Source organism: Scylla paramamosain, chromosome 22 (assembly GCF_035594125.1).
Source record: "Scylla paramamosain isolate STU-SP2022 chromosome 22, ASM3559412v1, whole genome shotgun sequence".
Classification (NCBI taxonomy): Eukaryota; Metazoa; Arthropoda; class Malacostraca; order Decapoda; family Portunidae; genus Scylla; species Scylla paramamosain.
Window position 1 is genome coordinate 20,892,596 of NC_087172.1, and position 17,334 is coordinate 20,909,929.

Here is a 17,334-nt window from a genome sequence, read left to right on the forward strand (position 1 = left end):
AATCCCACCATTAACAACAACAACAACAGCAACAACAACACCAGTAACAACACTAATCTAACATAACACAGTCATTCACATCAAAGAAAGTAGATATTGACAAGACCAGGCTCATCCATCAGGGTTCAGCGAGGACTCTGTAAAATCACCGTCTGTCTCTACTTTTCTCACTACGGGAATAAGCACAGAGAAAAGGCGTTGCTACCACCTCGCCCTTCCCCTTTAGTGGCCTTTCACAACATGCTGGGAATGTAGAGACACGTACTGTGCTGGCGAGCTGGAAAGTAATAATAATGCACTTGTGTGAGCTTAATGGATAGATAGATGGATAGATAGGTAGATAGATAGATAGATAGATAGATAGATAGATAGATAGATAAACAGAAAGATAGAGATAGATAGATAGATAGATAGATAGATAGATAGATAGATAGAGAGAGAGAGAGAGAGAGAGAGAGAGAGAGAGAGAGAGAGAGAGAGGGCCACTGCAGAAAAGTTAATGGGCCATGAAAGTCCAGCTTTGACCACACCACCACAAGTCTTGCTGCCTAAAACTGACCAATTTTGCCCCAAATTTACTTTGTAATTTGCAGTATTCGTCTTTATTACTGAGTGTCCTGTTAGCCTCCTTTATCATGTGTGTGTGTGTGTGTGTGTGTGTGTGTGTGTGTGTGTGTGTGTGTGTTTATATAGTTAAGGTAGTCTGTGTTTCTCTCTATGTGTTTTTCTGTGTCTATTTGTGTCTATGTCTATTTGTGTCTATGTCTATTTTTGTTACTGTGTGTGTGTGTGTGTGTGTGTGTGTGTGTTCATTTTGTTTTTTTCTCCCAGTTTTTTCTGTCTGTTTTTCTGTCTGTTTTTCCGTCTTTTTGTTATCCTTATGCATGTTTGCGTCAATATGTGCTTGCTTGTCTGCTTGCCACTTTGTTTGTCTGACTGCCTGCCTGCGTGTCTAACTCTGTCTGTTTTTTTTTAAATTTTTTATCCATGTTTCTAGAATACTGCGTTGCTTTTGTTGTTGTTGTTGTTGTTTGTTTGTTTTTTAAGTAACGATGCCATCATAAATTCTATTAAGTTAGTCCTTAATTGTCTTATTTATCTATTTATTGTTTTTCTTATTCATTCATTCATTTATTCATTCAGCTACTCATTCATTCATTCATTCATTCACGTCGGCTGCTACGTTTTATTTCTTAATCAGTCATTTGGTCTCACCCACTCAGCCAATCATATTAATCAATTACTCAAACTTATTCACGATCATGCACTGTACATATCTATTTAGCAAGTGAATGCGGTACCTTGATCTATCATTCATTTGTTATAGTTGTTATTTAATGCCACGTGTCGCTGCTGTTACTACTCGTGTTGTTGACAGCAATGGCGAGGACAGAGTACCAAGTTAATCCCTGCAATATTTTTTTTCTCTTCACTGCGCGTTCATCACTTATTGCAACAGTTTTTCTATTCTGATCAAATCCTTCCTCACGTGTTGCTCTTAATCCCGTGACGTGCTGTTCATTTGTTGCTTGTATGCTGACTTGCCCTGTGTGTTCATTAGCACGGATCATTTCTGTGTGTGTGTGTGTGTGTGTGTGTGTGTGTGTGTGTGTGTGTGTGTGTGTGTGTGTGTGTTTGTACTGTGTTATGTAGGTCATTGTGTTGTGTTGTAATGGACATGTGTTATAAGGGGGCGTCTGTTAGGTTGTGGTGTGTAGTCAGAGGGTGTATGTTGTTTGTGTTGTTGTGTTGTGTTTGGGCAGTGTGTTGTGTTGAGTTGTGTTGTGTGAGGGAAGCGTACTGTACTGTGTTGTATTGTGTCCTAAGAAGGCAGTATGTTGTTTTGTGTTGTGTTGTAAGGGGCTTGTATTGTGATATGTGTTGTGTTTGTTTGTGTTGTGCAGCGTTGTGTTGTACTGTATCCTGTTATGCTGCAAGAGATCAGTTTATTGTAAAGGAGCACAAAAGAATTACAGGTATTATTTTTTTCTTTTATTTTAGCTAAAGCAAGAACTATATCGGTCATTGAACTGCCGATGCGTTGAACCAAATTATTTTTTTTCTTTTATCATGATACTTGACGATACTAATTATAAGTAAAGACTTCTCAAGCTAATATTTGTCCTTTATAGGGGATTTACTTAGCAGGATGAAAGCTTCCGACCAGGAGGAGGAACGGCGGGTGGAGGAATGAAAGGGAAGAGGGTCGGGGTCCAGGGGAGTGTGTGTGTGTGTGTGTGTGTGTGTGTGTGCGTGTGTGTGCCTCATGAATTGCAGGCATGAAAAAGAATGATGCACGTTATGATAATGGTTATTATTCTTGTATTTGTCATTTCAGTGATTATTATGATACTAATAAGAGTAACAACAATACTCAACTTACCAGGAACTTAGCAGACTCTCTCTCTCTCTCTCTCTCTCTCTCTCTCTCTCTCTCTCTCTCTCTCTCTCTCTCTCTCTCTCTCTCTCTCTTTCCACTAAATGAATCAAATGAAATGCACAAAAGCTGTCAAGTATTTGCCGTCCCACACAGGAATCGCCGTCAGCAGGTGGCGGCGCCTGTGCTGGGGACGCGGGGTAGCGGGAACGGCTTCAACTTTGTCCCAGCCTTAGTCGTAATTGGTTGGGTGAGAAATAGCATTATTCCCTGCTAATTGGGCCGCTGTATGACTTCACGAGATAATATGGATCCGTCACCGCCACCACCACCACCGCTGTATGATTGGTTCACGAGATAACATGGATCCGTCACCGTCACCACCACCACCATCAATAGCGCTAGCATCGCCACTAGTGATTTGCTTGTTTAGCCCAGTTTTCTTCTGATTAATACGTAGACGGGGTGTTTATTAACTAAATATTAACTAAATGGATCTCGTTTGACATTTCATAGTTAATTTTATAGTCCCTAACGTGGAATAAATACACAGATGCATTTCAACAGAGATTATTTGAATTCATACTCTACATTACATTAAAGAAACCGTGCAGTTACAACGTAAGAGATTTGGAGCCATGATCCTTGAGTCCGTGACGTGAAATGAATACCTAGATGGAACTCAGCAATTAAGGGCCTTTGATTTCATGCTCTGTAACGTTCAATATCGCCCACGTGCTTGCCGGGACGGACACGCGCAGCTACAGAGTGAGGTGCTTAGCCAATAATGAACCTTTAGCTCCAAATTTGCATTTTGTTGTGTGAGATGTGATTTCGTGTTCGGTAAAGCTTAATATCATCCACGTTCTCACGATTTCCTTTTACTCTTACTTTTTTTTTTTTTTCATGTAATTACTGCTCAGGCCAAGGACAACGGAAACTGGTGAAAAAAAGTCAAATCCTAAAAGTGTCAATCAGGTAACAAGACGCAGAGTTAAACATTGAGACAGACAGCGAATAAAAAACCTTCCAATCCCTCACGTGAAACTGATACGCAGACAGATTCCACTAATTAAGGTACCTGACCTCATACTCTCCAACACTCAGCATCATCAAGTGTTTACGAGGAAGGAAAGATGCAGGTGTCGTCTCCAGTGAAGAAAACGTTCCATTATAATTTCTCTCCTTGCCGTTTCCCTTTGCTGTATCTCTGAGTGGATAATCGCCGTCCAGTGTCAGCGTTCTTTCGTGACGTCGATGTAACGTTAACTATGACCTAAGAGTAATCAACCATCCAACCAATAGTTCCGTTTTTTTGCCTCTCTCTCTCTTTCTCTTTCTCTCTCTCTCTCACACACACACACACACACACACACAACAGGGCACGGCGCCTCAAACCTTTATTCTGAGGTGTGTATCCAGAAACGCTTTGCTTTCTCACCACGACTATTTTCAAGGTCACAGAGATGATGACCCGGGTTTTCAAGCTTATTCCTTCGCTTAGTAATGTAAAAGTGTTGTTAATCTGTCAGTATAACCTTAAAAACCCTTGAAACTCGTGTCACTTCATCGCGACCATTGAAAACAATTATGGTGAGAGAACAAAGTTGCCAGGCTGTTGGGAGACAAAGGGAAAGCAACAGCACGAACAAAACCATATATTTTTTTTTCAACAGAATTCTTGTTTACATCTAAAACTTATGTGATATGTGTTTTGAAAAGCAAGCGCAATTAAAAGGCGCTAAAATTGAGGAATTGAGTGTGCGGGGGGTAGGAGGGAAGGGAGAAAGGTGACGTGCCTTGCAGTACTGAGACACACACACACACACACACACACACACACACACACACACACACAGGGAAGTTAGATATTTACACACACACACACACACACACACACACACACACACACACACACACACACACACAGGGCAGTTATACACTTAAACGCGCGTGCACACACACACACACACACACACAAACCAGTTACACACATACACACACACACACACACACACACACACACACAGAGGGCAGACACACGCACACACACACACACACACACACACCATAGTATCCTTGGCGCCCAGCCCTGCCGAGCCCCGCCGAGCACAGCCCAGCCTCGTCTCTACTATGGTAACAGTCTCTCCGCGTCAATATTTACCATAAATTTCAGGATTTCCAGCAGTTTCCAGGTGTTTTCTAGACTTGGGATATATAGTACTAGGAGAAGGAAGAAAGGTGAAGGACAGAGGAAGAGTATGCGGGGGAGGAAAAGGGAGGAGGTACTGAAGAACGGAGGAAAAAAAAAAAAAAAAAAAAAAATCGGCGCGGTATCATTATTCTTTCCTTTGTATTGATGGAGTTGGCATTGTTTTGATTTATTATTAGAAAACTATAACAAGTAATGACACATAATGAAATCCAGTCTAGCTGTGTTTTTGTTTGTCGAAAATAAACCGTTTCGTCATTTTATATATTTTTACATTTAATTTTTTTTCTTCTTTTTTTTAAAATTAGCACCCCTAGGATTGTATTGTATTGGATTTAAGACTTAAAAAAAATATAAGGAACATGTATGTACCAAGTAATAATATTCAATAAAATCTAGTGTAGCAATGCGTATTTCCAAATTTAACATACGTCCGTTGCTAAAAATGAAAAACTATTTTCTTTATACGACGAGCAATTCGTGTCTTCTTTATTTGTCTAAAAAGGAATTTTTTTTTTTGTATTCAGAATATATAATAGGATCTAGTCTGGCTGCGTTTTGTTTCTAGATATTATAATATTTTTGTAGCACCGTTCGCAAAAAAATACAGATTGTTTTTTGGATATTTCGTTATTATTACTGAGTTCGGTAATCTTTTTATATTTTGGGTATTAGTTAAAGTAAACGACGAGTCAGAAATTGTAGTGCATTGCAATCTGGGCGTCTTCTTTCTCCTCGCGATTTTCAAAATGAATTATGTTACGTAAGTATAGGTGTAGTCCCGTTCAGAGCGTCTCCCACTACCACCAACACAATCAGGACCCAGACCGAGACCTTCCCTCCTACAAGTCTGTCTCTCTTCGTCAACATTTCCCTCATTTTCCAGGGTCTTCCGGCCATTTCAATGTATCTCTGAAATGCGTAGATTGTTGTAGTGGGAAGAGGAAAAAAAGAGGAATAGAGGGGGAGAAGGAAGAAGGAAGGAGGAATGAAGGGAAGTAACGGTGAAGTGATGGTGGTAGTAGTAGTAGTAGTAGTAGTAGTAGTAGTGGGTAGAGGAGGATGAGAAGGAGGAGGAGGACGAAAAGAAGAAAATGACGAATATGAGAGGAGGAGAAACAAGGAAGGAGGAATGAAGGAGGCGCAAATGATTCTGTGGTGTAGCGAAACATTTATGAATTGAGAGTGGAGGAGGCGCACCTGCAGGCACAGGCTGGCAGGGCGGCAGGGGACGCCTGGCCGCCTTGTGCTTTGTTGTGAAGACGGAAAGCCGCTGAGTGTGAGATGGAATACTTAACTTTCCTTTCTTTTATAATGGGATGCTAAAAGCTGATTCTTGTAGTGTTTAAGTGCTGTAGAAACAGTGAATGGCATGGAATTATAGGTATATTTTGGAAAAGATAGATGTGTCAGAGGTGAAAATAAGCTTATGGTCAGTATGGGAGTTTCCAAGGGAAGCAGCTCAGAACCAAACAAACAGTACTTCATTGTTGAGACATAAATGATGCACGCCTTTCTCTCACGATCCGGGAACGCCGTGTGGAGGCCCGCCAAAATCTTACTATTTAACCCCACACACACACACACACACACACACACACACACACACACACACACACAGCAAGCTGGCGCTGCTTGGACATTCAATTCGTGGGCCATTTTGCGCGCCTCGCCCAGTGGTCGCGGGAATTTCATCAAGCGCCTCGTGGGCAGCAGTGTGAGCGGCACGCGAGGCCAGGCCCTGTGTGCCGCCGTGCGCCTTGCTCGCCTGGTATTGCTTTTGTCAGGAATTTGGCATCGATAGTGTTGTCAGTAATTCCATAATGTGCAACATTTGGTCTGTCTCAAGTAACAAAATAATGAAATGGAATGTGTTTGAAGAGCACTGCGGTCTTGGCTCTTATACTTTTAGTAGAAAGCATTATTGCATGAAGTGTTATGTATGAAGAGCTCGACAATGTAAAACAGGCAAATCACCACCACCAGCACCACCACCACCACCACCACCACCAGCACCTCATCCCTCCTTCCCAGTCCTCCCCATCCTCCATCACAGGTCTTGTTCAGCTCACATCGAATTAGCTTTTTTTTTTTATATCGTGTTTACAGTTCGGGAACCTCCACTTGGTTCTCTCTCTCTCTCTCTCTCTCTCTCTCTCTCTCTCTCTCTCTCTCTCTCTCTCTCTCTCTCTCTCTCTCTCTCTCTCTCTCTCTCTCTCTCTCTCGTTTCTACCTGTGACGGGTGACACACTGCTGAGTGGCGGCTCGTGAGGATGAAGGGAAGACAAGTTTCCTTGGAGGGTGATCACTCCCCATCCTCTTCCCTTAACCATCCAGTAACCCTCGTCACTCCTCTGCAGGCTCCCATTCACTCCCCATCCTTTTCCCTCATCTTTTCAGTAACCCTCAGTAACCGCTCTTAAGACAGGGTGGAATTAAAAGCTTTTCGTCTTATCAACTGCTTCTCTTTTGATCTTGCTAACTGCATGCCTCCCCTCCTCCCGCGGCCTCGCTGCACAAGACTTTCTTCTTTTTCTCACCCCTATTCTGTCCACCTCTCTAATGCAAGAGTTAACCCTTTCTCTGGTAAACTCTGGAATTCCCTGCCTGCTTCTGTATTTCCCCTTCTTATGACTTGAACTATTTCAAGACACTTATGCTGTCATTTTTTACTACCGCCTCCGTCTCTGTTCGGGGACCTTCACCTCAGTGCCTCGTCACTCCTCTGCAGGTTGTCTCCTTTTTTTTTTTTCTCTCTCATTTGTTTTATCCTCCTCCAGGTTTTCTCCGTCTCTCTTCCTTCTAATTACTGTCCCGCTCACCACTGCAATTCTTGTCCCTTTAAACTCGCTCTTATTCCCTTTCAACCAGTGACTACATTATACCGCACTTTGCTCTCCTTGCACTGATAATCACTTGTAGTCATTTTTTTCTCAGTGTGTCACTTTCACCTCCCTGTTAGTCTCCTTTAATCCTCATAAAAACTCTTCCCCTGATCTTCTTCACCTGCACTCTTGTTCCTCTTAACACTCTTTCCTGAATAATCTACATGGTAACCTTCCTCTCAAATACTCATTATATTGGCTTCTCTTTCATCACTTGGATCTTCTTATACATATTTCAGCTCGTCCCTTCCTAAACCATTAAAGTGTTATGGCTCCTCTTCTCTTCCTTTTCCTCCCAGCTCCTCAAGAGCGCCGCCACCCTCCTCCACTCACGCCTTATCCTCTCACCACGGAAAAATAGGACCTCCCCCACTCCTTCCGTTACTGTCTCTCTCTCCCTCTCCCTCTCCCTTCTCCATTGTTCCCTCTCCCTGCTTCACCCTTCCTACTCCCTCCCTCATGCGCGCAGTACAGTCATGGTTGCCGGTCACAGTATTATTTAATGAGGAGTACACTGGGTTCTTTTTCAGCTCGTGAGCGCCTCTTCTCGTGCAGCCCTTGTCCCCACACACAGTCTGGATCAGGAAGACACCGTATGCCGCCAGATGGCATTACAACAATGCCTGTTGCTTACTGCTCAAGGCGACTGGTTTGGAGCCTCGTGAAGTCTCGCACACCAGCGAGCCCTTAATGCCAGACTCTGCCACTGTGAGACTTGGCATTGTAAAAAAGTGTTCACGCTTATATAACACGTCCAGTTCTTGCTAGGAAAAAAATGTATATTGCGTAGTTATCAGCATGTAATGGTGACAGGAAGATGACGGAGCTGTGGAACACAGGCTGGACAACACGGGAACCAATCACAAGTCGGGGAAGGAGAAGCAGCAGTCGAGTGCTGGTGGTTCGTGTGTGTGTGTGTGTGTGTGTTGTCGGCGTCGCGATGAACGGAAGTGATCGCGATTTATTTTTGCCATCCGGGGTTGCCCGCCGACCAGCTTGCTTCGCGGAGGAGACAAAGGTACAGTGCCTCAGATGAGCGGCCACTGCTGCGGCGCCGCGCCGCCATTACGCCAGAAGATGGATGTGTGCTCGTAACTGTGTGGCCTCGCCTGTCTTGCCGTTGGGTCTCCATGAGGCGCCCGCCTCGTCCGGTGGAGCCTACGTTATGTCATCATTGGGAGAGAGAGAGAGAGAGAGAGAGAGAGAGAGAGAGAGAGAGAGAGAGAGAGAGAGAGAAGGAAAGGAGAGGTGGCTGGGGAGAGGAGAAAACAGGATAAAAGAAAGAATGAGGATGAGACAACAGACAGTAATACGATGAGTCTCTCTCTCTCACACACACACACACACACACACACACACACACACACTTGTGATTCTTAAGAGCCAAATAACCGCGTAAATCTCTCCCTTTTCGTGAACGAAATTGCTCGTCTGTTTTTTTCAGAAAGTTTCAGATCCTAGAGAAGCTTGATCGGAAACTTGCTACTTTTTACAGAACATGTTTTTGCAAGAGTGAAGCTCCAAGTTGTTTTCAAAGTTAAAACGATCAAATTTCTTTTTTCTTCTTTTCTGCGTCTTTTTTTTTTTTTTTTCTTCCTCCTTGTTTTTGTCATGCAGAGCGAAATGGGATACTGAAGGCAAGATGAAGAAATCGTTTTATCTTTTTGTTTTGCAGCGTTAATGTGATTTTGAGTGGTTTTCGTAATTACTCCCATTTCTATTATTATTATTATTATTGTTGTTGTAATAATAGTTGTAGTTGTTGTTGCTGTTGTTGTCTTAGCTTACACTTGTTGTTTTCCCTCATTTCCCCTCGGCCAGAAAGTCTTACTTCACATCTTCATCTTCCTCAAGGCTGCGCACTTTCCCTCCCGCTCCTCTCCTCCACAAGTCGTCTGCTGAACAATTTTACATCCAGTTACTCTTCACGAGACTTAGTTTCCTGAAAGACTACACCACAAAGAGGGTAAATACAACTCGGCGAAGGAGATGGTGACTTGCATATAGAAGGGAAATTAATTCTAAAAGGAAAACAAATTATATTTTCTGCTTAACATTTTTGTTTGCTACCAAGTTTGGCAATATTCTTTTCTTCGTATTTTTCTTTTTTTTCGTTTTATTTACGTTATTTTTTCCCTCCGATGCTAAGCGTGAAGGACGAGGCTGTTCATTTCACTCGCTTCCTTACAGAAAAAAAAAAAGAAAAGTCAGCCCTTCATTCGTCTCGTCTGAGGCAGTGATTTAGTTGGACATTAATGCTTCTAGAGAAAATCCAGAGCTTCAGCTTTTGTTTGGCCTCTCGAAACACTTCATGAAGGACAGGAGTTGTGCTGAAAAAAGGAGAGATGGCAGGGGAGAGGGAAAAACGGGATTAAAATGAAAGTAAGAGAGAGAGAGAGGATGAGACGAGAGACAGTGGTGTGATGGGGGTGATTGAGAATGAAATCGAGAAGAAGAAAAGGGGAGTGATTAATGAACGAGGAGGAGGAGAAGGAGGAGGAGGAGGAGCACAAAGGTGGCATGGCTATTGGAGAGGAAAGCTGGTGCTCCTTGGCCCCATTGGCGGAGAGGCTGCGAGATCTTTTGTGAGATTTATTATTGCCGCTAGTGTGTGTGTGTGTGTGTGTGTGTGTGTGTGTGTGTGTGTGTGTGTGTGTTCACTGAAAAGAATCATGTACAAGGAGAAATTGTAGCGGGGAAGGGATCAAAAGTGAGTCCGATAGCATTTTTTCTCCCTAAGGCAACGTAATAAATATGTAGAGACGAGATGTTCTTATTAACAAATGACTAGAATGTTGCGTTCATGGAAGAAAGATGGAGGATGAAAACTACGTAAGGGAGAAAAATTATAGCTATACACACACACACACACACACACACACACACACACTGAGCACGTCTAAGCTTGGGCTGGAAAGAGGGAAAGTTTTGGCAATGTTTTGCCAGACTGGAGAATCACGGGCAAGGGACGGCGTGCTGCTCCTGGCCGTGGTGATGGAGCGCTTCCTAGTCAACGCCGCCGTGGTCTTTGTCATAATACATATATAAATCTAGACTGTATTGAATGTACCTATGTATGCAGATTAAGTGCGTCTGTATGTACACGTGCCGCCTATTGATTCAATGAGCCTTTACTAATTTATTCAATCTTCTTCCTCGAATCATCGCCAGAAAACAAAGGCGTAAATTTCACTTTTCGGTTTCTAGCACTCCCTCTGCCACAGTGAATGTCACACACACACACACACACACACACACAGTCGTCAGAGAGAGAGAGAGAGAGAGAGAGAGAGAGAGAGAGAGAGAGAGAGAGAGAGAGAGAGGTAATTTGATTTGATTAATTTATTATGCAAATAGCGTCAGACATCATAAGATAGAGAAACTTAATTACAGTTGAAGGCTAAAGCAAATGGTACGCTCACACACTCACCCATTCGCGCACCCCACCCACCAATCCACACTCACACAAAAGCCACCGATGCCACGCAGGGCACAGGGCATCAGGAAAAGCCACCAAATCGAGGGTAACGCACGAGAATCTCATCGAGAAAATCTGGCACCAGAATATGGCGACAGACAGCATCCAGCGGCAGACCTTGGGGTAGGAGGTGCCGAACAGTGGGGCACACCAGGCAGTAGTGCTCGATGGTGTTGGCAAGCGGTGCGCGGCACAGGCGACACTCTCCACCCCGGCAATCTGCCACGGCGGACGGTAGCCCAGCCGCAGACGCGCCGAGACAATGTTGTGCCGCCGAACCGTAAGACCCCGGCAACGGTACGTGTACTTGTGGCGGCAGACGGACTTGTAATGGTTGATGGTGATACTGTGGGGCCTCTCAGTATCCCTGCGACGCCGCATAGGTAGGAGAGCGGCGGAGCGGACCCTGGAGAGGTGGCATGACAGGGAGAGAGGACGACCATCACCACGCGGAGGTAGGCGGCAGGCATCCTTCGCTAGGCGGTTAGCTATAGCATTGTGACGTAAACCAACATGAGATATTACCAATATAGACTTTACACACACATTACGAGCAGTCATTAATGCTAAAAGGAAAGAATCTGTTGAACTAATATTAGGTGGGTGGGACAGGTAGCAGAAAGAGACAGAAGGGCCGGCTTTGAGTCACAAATAACAACTGCATTCACTCCCCTCTGACACACGAGGCTAACAGCATCCAAGATAGCATAGAGCTCACACAACGTTGATCTGGAGTGGTCTCCGAGCTGACGGGCGACCCAGCCACCTGGAGGTGGTTCCAAGTCAGGTGAGAAAACTGCACCACCAGCCGCTCCATCCGACTGGAGGAACCCGTCAGTGTAGAGGCGATGAGGAGCTGTGATGGAGGACGTCACTGTCGCCACGTGTTCCAAGGCCAGCTGCAGCTGGAGAGGAGGCGGATCCGACTTGGTTGTAGGGGTAAAGCTCACCTCAGGCGCTGGTAGCATCCACAAGGGTGGGCCTGGGGACAAAGCAGCGGCAGATACTTGCAAATTAAGGCTCCTAAGCAGAGAGGAAACAGACACAATAAGTCGGCGACCAGTGGGCAGAATAGGAGGGACTGGTGGAGTGGGGCCAAGAGAGGTCCTGATCAGCTGCGTGTAGTGTGGAGAGAGAAGTGGAAAGTGAAGACACTTGACTGTGAGGCAAGTAACATTTGAATATATTCTATCAACTAAGGGCGGGAGCCTCAATTCACGCTGCATGTTTACAATCCTGGTGGTCACGGGGCATCCAACAATGATTCTCATCGCTCTATTCTAAAAAAATTTGCAGAGGCTCTAAAGCAGCCCGAGGAAGTTGAATCAACAACAGAGCGAATGAAAGTGACAGAGATAGTTCTGGCCACAAAAATGCAGATGCCGGAGGAGTTGTTGGTGAGCCACTGAAGAGGGCGAAGTCGTCGCTGGAGACGATCCAATAGGTCACCAATGATGGGATGGGGCTGACGCCGGGCAGGGAGGACTTTTTTTTTTTTTATGTAGGAAGGACACTGGCCAAGGGCAACAAAAATCTAATAAAAAAAAAATGCCAGTCCCATAAAAGGGTCAAAGCAGTGGTCAAAAATTGGTGGATAAGTGTCTTGAAACCTCCCTCTTAAAGGAATTCAAGTCATAGGAAGGTGGAAATACAGAAGCAGGCATGGAGTTCCAGAGTTTACCAGAGAAAGGGATGAATGACTGAGAATACTGGTTAACTCTTGCGTTAGAGAGGTGGACAGAATAGGGGTGAGAGAAAGAGGTAAGTCTTGTGCAGCGAGGCCGCGGAAGGAGGGGAGGCATGCAGTTAGCAAGATCAGAAGAGCAGTTAGCATGAAAATAGCGGTAGAAGACAGCTAGATATGCAACATTGCGGCGGTGAGAGAGAGGCTGAAGACAGTCAGTTAGAGGAGAGGAGTTGATGAGATGAGAAGCTTTTGATTCCACCCTGTCTAGAAGAGCAGTATGAGTGGAACCCCCCAGACATGTGAAGCATACTCCATACATGGACGGATAAAGCCCTTGTACAGAGTTAACAGCTGGGGGGGTGAGAAAAACTGGCGGAGACGTGTCAGAACACCTAACTTCATAGAAGCTGTTTTAGCTAGAGATGAGATGTGAAGTTTCCAGTTCAGATTATAATTAAAGGACAGACCGAGGATGTTCAGTGTAGAAGAGGGTGAGAGTGCTGAGATCTTGACTGGAGCTCCGAGGTAACTGTACTGAGAGCATAGGGGGATGAGGCTGGCACCAACGGTGAAGTCCGGCAGTTCAACAGGGAGGGCTTTTCCTGATACCCTGTGCCCTGCGTGGCATCGGTTGCTTTTGTGTGACGGATAAGGCCCTTGTACAGAGTTAACAGCTGGGGGGGGGGGGGTGAGAAAAACTGGCGGAGACGTCTCAGAACACCTAACTTCATAGAAGCTGTTTTAGCTAGAGATGAGATGTGAAGTTTCCAGTTCAGATTATAAGTAAAGGACAGACCGAGGATGTTCAGTATAGAAGAGGGGGACAGTTGAGTGTCATTGAAGAAGAGGGGATAGTTGTCTGGAAGGTTGTGTCGAGTTGATAGATGGAGGAATTGAGTTTTTGAGGCATTGAACAATACCAAGTTTGCTCTGCCCCAATCAGAAATTTAGGAAGATCAGAAGTCAAGCGTTCTGTGGCTTCCCTGCGTGATATGTTTACCTCCTGAAGGGTTGGACGTCTATGAAAGGACGTGGAAAAGTGCAGGGTGGTATCATCAGCGTAGGAGTGGATAGGACAAGAAGTTTGTTTTAGAAGATCATTAATGAATAATAAGAAGAGAGTGGGTGACAGGACAGAACCCTGAGGAACACCACTGTTAATAGATTTAGGAGAAGAACAGTGACCGTCTACCACAGCAGCAATAGAACGGTCAGAAAGGAAACTTGAGATGAAGTTACAGAGAGAAGGATAGAAACCGTAGGAGGGTAGTTTGGAAATCAAAGCTTTGTGCCAGACTCTATCAAAAGCTTTTGATATGTCCAAGGCAACAGCAAAAGTTTCACCAAAATCTCTAAAAGAGCATGACCAAGACTCAGTAAGGAAAGCCAGAAGATCACCAGTAGAGCGGCCTTGACGGAACCCATACTGGCGATCAGATAGAAGATTGTGAAGTGATAGATGTTTAAGAATCTTCCTGATGAGGATAGATTAAAAAACTTTAGATAGGCAGGAAATTAAAACAATAGGACGGTAGTTTGAAGGATTAGAATGGTAACCCTTTTTAGGAACAGGTTGAATGTAGGCAAACTTCCAGCAAGAAGGAAAGGTAGATGTTGACAGACAGAGCTAAAAGAGTTTGACTAGGTAAGGTGCAAGCACAGAGGCACAGTTTCGGAGAACAATAGGAGGGACCCCATCAGGTCCATAAGCCTTCCGAGGGTTTAGGCCAGCGAGGGCATGGAAAACATCATTGCGAAGAATTTTAATACGTGGCATGAAGTAGTCAGAGGGTGGAGGAGAGGGAGGAACAGGCCCAGAATTGTCCAAGGTAGAGTTTTTAGCAAAACTTTGAGAGAAGACTTCAGTTTTAGAAATAGATGTGATAGCAGTGGTGCCATCTGGTTGAAAAAGAAGAGGGAAAGAAGAAGAAGCAAAGTTATTGGAGATATTTTTGGCTAGATGCCAGAAATCACGAGGGGAGTTAGATCTTGAAAGGTTTTGACATTTTCTGTTAATGAAGGAGTTTTTGGCTAGAGGGAGAACAGACTTGGCATGGTTCCAGGCAGAAATATAAAGTGCATGAGATACTGGTGATGGAAGGCTTAAGTACCTTTTGTGGGCCACCTCTCTTTTATGTATTGCACGAGAACAAGCTGTGTTAAACCAAGGTTTAGAAGGTTTAGGACGAGAAAAAGAGTGAGGAATGTATGCCTCCATGCCAGACACTATCACCTCTGTTATGTGCTCAGCACACAAAGACGGGTCTCTGACACGGAAGCAGTAGTCATTCCAAGGAAAATCAGCAAAATACCTCCTCAGGTCCCCCCAACTAGCAGAGGCAAAACGCCAGAGGCACCTTCGTTTAGGGGGATCCTGAGGAGGGATTGGAGTGATAGGACAAGATAAAGATATGAGATTGTGATCGGAGGAGCCCAACGGAGAAGAAAGGGTGACAGCATAAGCAGAAGGATTAGAGGTGAGGAAAAGGTCAAGAATGTTGGGCGTATCTCCAAGACGGTCAGGAATACGAGTAGGGTGTTGCACCAATTGCTCTAAGTCATGGAGGATAGCAAAGTTGTAAGCTAGTTCACCAGGATGGTCAGTGAAGGGAGAGGAAAGCCAAAGCTGGTGGTGAACATTGAAGTCTCCAAGAATGGAGATCTCTGCCAAAGGGAAGAGGGTCAGAATGTGCTCCACTTTGGAAGTTAAGTAGTCAAAGAATTTCTTATAGTCAGAGGAGTTAGGTGAGAGGTATACAGCACAGATAAATTTAGTATGAGAGTGATTCTGTAGTCGTAGCCAGATGGTGGAAAACTCGGAAGATTCAAGAGCGTGGGCACGAGAGCAGGTTAAGTCATTGCGCACATAAACGCAGCATCCAACTTTGGATCGAAAATGAGGATAGAGAAAGTAGGAGGGAACAGAAAAGGTGCTACTGTCAGTTGCCTCAGACACCTGAATTTCAGTGAGGAAAAGAAGATGAGGCTTAGAAGAGGAGAGGTGGTGTTCTACAGATTGAAAATTAGATCTTAGACCGCGAATGTTGCAGAAGTTAATGAAGAAAAAGTTGGGGGGGGTGTCAAGACACTTAGGGTCGTCGACAGGAAGGCAGTCCGACCTGGGGACGTTTATGGTCCCAGATGGGGACTCCGAGGCTGGTGTAGGAGTCGCCATGATGATTTTAAAATTTTTGAGTGAAGGGTGTGTGTGTTATTAGGTGCTTGTAGTTTTGTGTGGAGGAAGAGAGTTGTCTTTAGAGGTCAGGCTGTGACTGCCCCCTTGTGTTGTGAGACACAAAGGGAAACGTTCAGTGAGGTCACAGCTGGGTTTAATGATAAGTTCACAGCACCCCCTGAACAGTGCTTTAGACCTCACTGGGAGTAATTATCGTTTCGGCAGGTGTCTACTGCCTCCTCCTCTAAGTGTGCCGTCACCTGTGTTCACGGAGGTCAAGAGTAAGAAGCCACTGATCCACCACTCCTGCCCGCCACCCCGTCTGCTCGCCTTCACTTGGGTTCGCTGGAGATTTTTCATCGCCTTCGTTAAGACCTTGATTCGAGCGGAAAAGCTTTGGTCTTCCGCGAGTCCATAGTGACTGCGGCCCGTCTGAATTAACCAGCAGTACTTGATTTAATTTCGAGCAATACGGAGAGGTCTGAGATCTGTAAGGATACCTAGCGGGCAGCTCAGTAGCCTATTCACGGCCAGGCAGGCAAACAGAACAACACTTCTTTAAGTCAGGCCGCAGCGCTCATTACCTCCTCCGGTCAGGGTCCAGAAAAGTTTGTAACGAGGGATCACTGGAGGCTGATAGGCGTTAGCAGAGTTATCTGTGGGGCGTAGGGACTGGCGGAGTTCGGTACAAACCAATGGGAAATTAAGCACGTTAGGTATCAGAGTCAACGCGTCTGAGGTGAGGAGAGGAGGGAAGGTGTGCACGTTGTTGTTGAGGACAGAGAGAGAGAGAGAGAGAGAGAGAGAGAGAGAGAGAGAGAGAGAGAGAGAGAGAGAGAGAGAGAGAGAGAGAGAGAGAGAGAGAGAGAGAGAGAGTGTGAGTATACAGACCAACGCAAAATAGTACTAACAGATATATAGATGAAATAAGATAAAAACATCCATGCAAGTAGTCGTGAAATATATAGCGAGAACTTATATTGCCGTGCCAACACTGGCAAGGAATGACAGAGTACACGACGGTAAGGCGACACAACAAGGACAGGGACGGACTCTGCACAACACTGGAGTGTCTATTCCATGCCCGTGTTACACCGCGCCTCGGGGAGTGTGACGCGCCGGCACGTGTGATGACAACTCAAGGCACCTTCTTTGTTAGGTACCAGGAGTCATGCTGAAGAGAAGTGGCGTGATGTCAGTGTTGGTCATATTGATATATTATGAGTAAATGAGGTGGTGATGGAGGTGCACATCACAGGTTGGTGAAACTGAAATATTTACTCAGTGTCCTACCGGAAAATTCAAGAATAAGAAAAAAAATAAAAAATTCTTTACAAACTTTCAAAGTGTTTTCTTCAGCGTGACGAAAACAAGTGAATTATTTTTCGTGATTGACTTTGAAGTGTTCGTAGCTTCCCATTGAAAACACTCATTAATTGAAATTCTCACTATTCCTCCTCTCTAAAGTTCACTGAAATAAAGTTTTTGAGAACCACAGCAGCAGGTGGTGATGGTGACGG

At 44.8% G+C, this 17,334-nt stretch overlaps 1 long non-coding RNA gene across 1 annotated transcript in view; it reads right to left on the reverse strand.

Moving 5' to 3' along the window:
• Positions 1–10,838: 10,838 nt before the first annotated feature.
• Positions 10,839–17,334, reverse strand: part of LOC135111781 (uncharacterized) — a 26,749-nt gene continuing 20,253 nt past the window's right edge. Inside the window, exon 4 of the long non-coding RNA XR_010273907.1 lies at positions 10,839–11,934. This is a non-coding gene — a long non-coding RNA (uncharacterized LOC135111781). The remainder of the gene's footprint in view (positions 11,935–17,334) is intronic.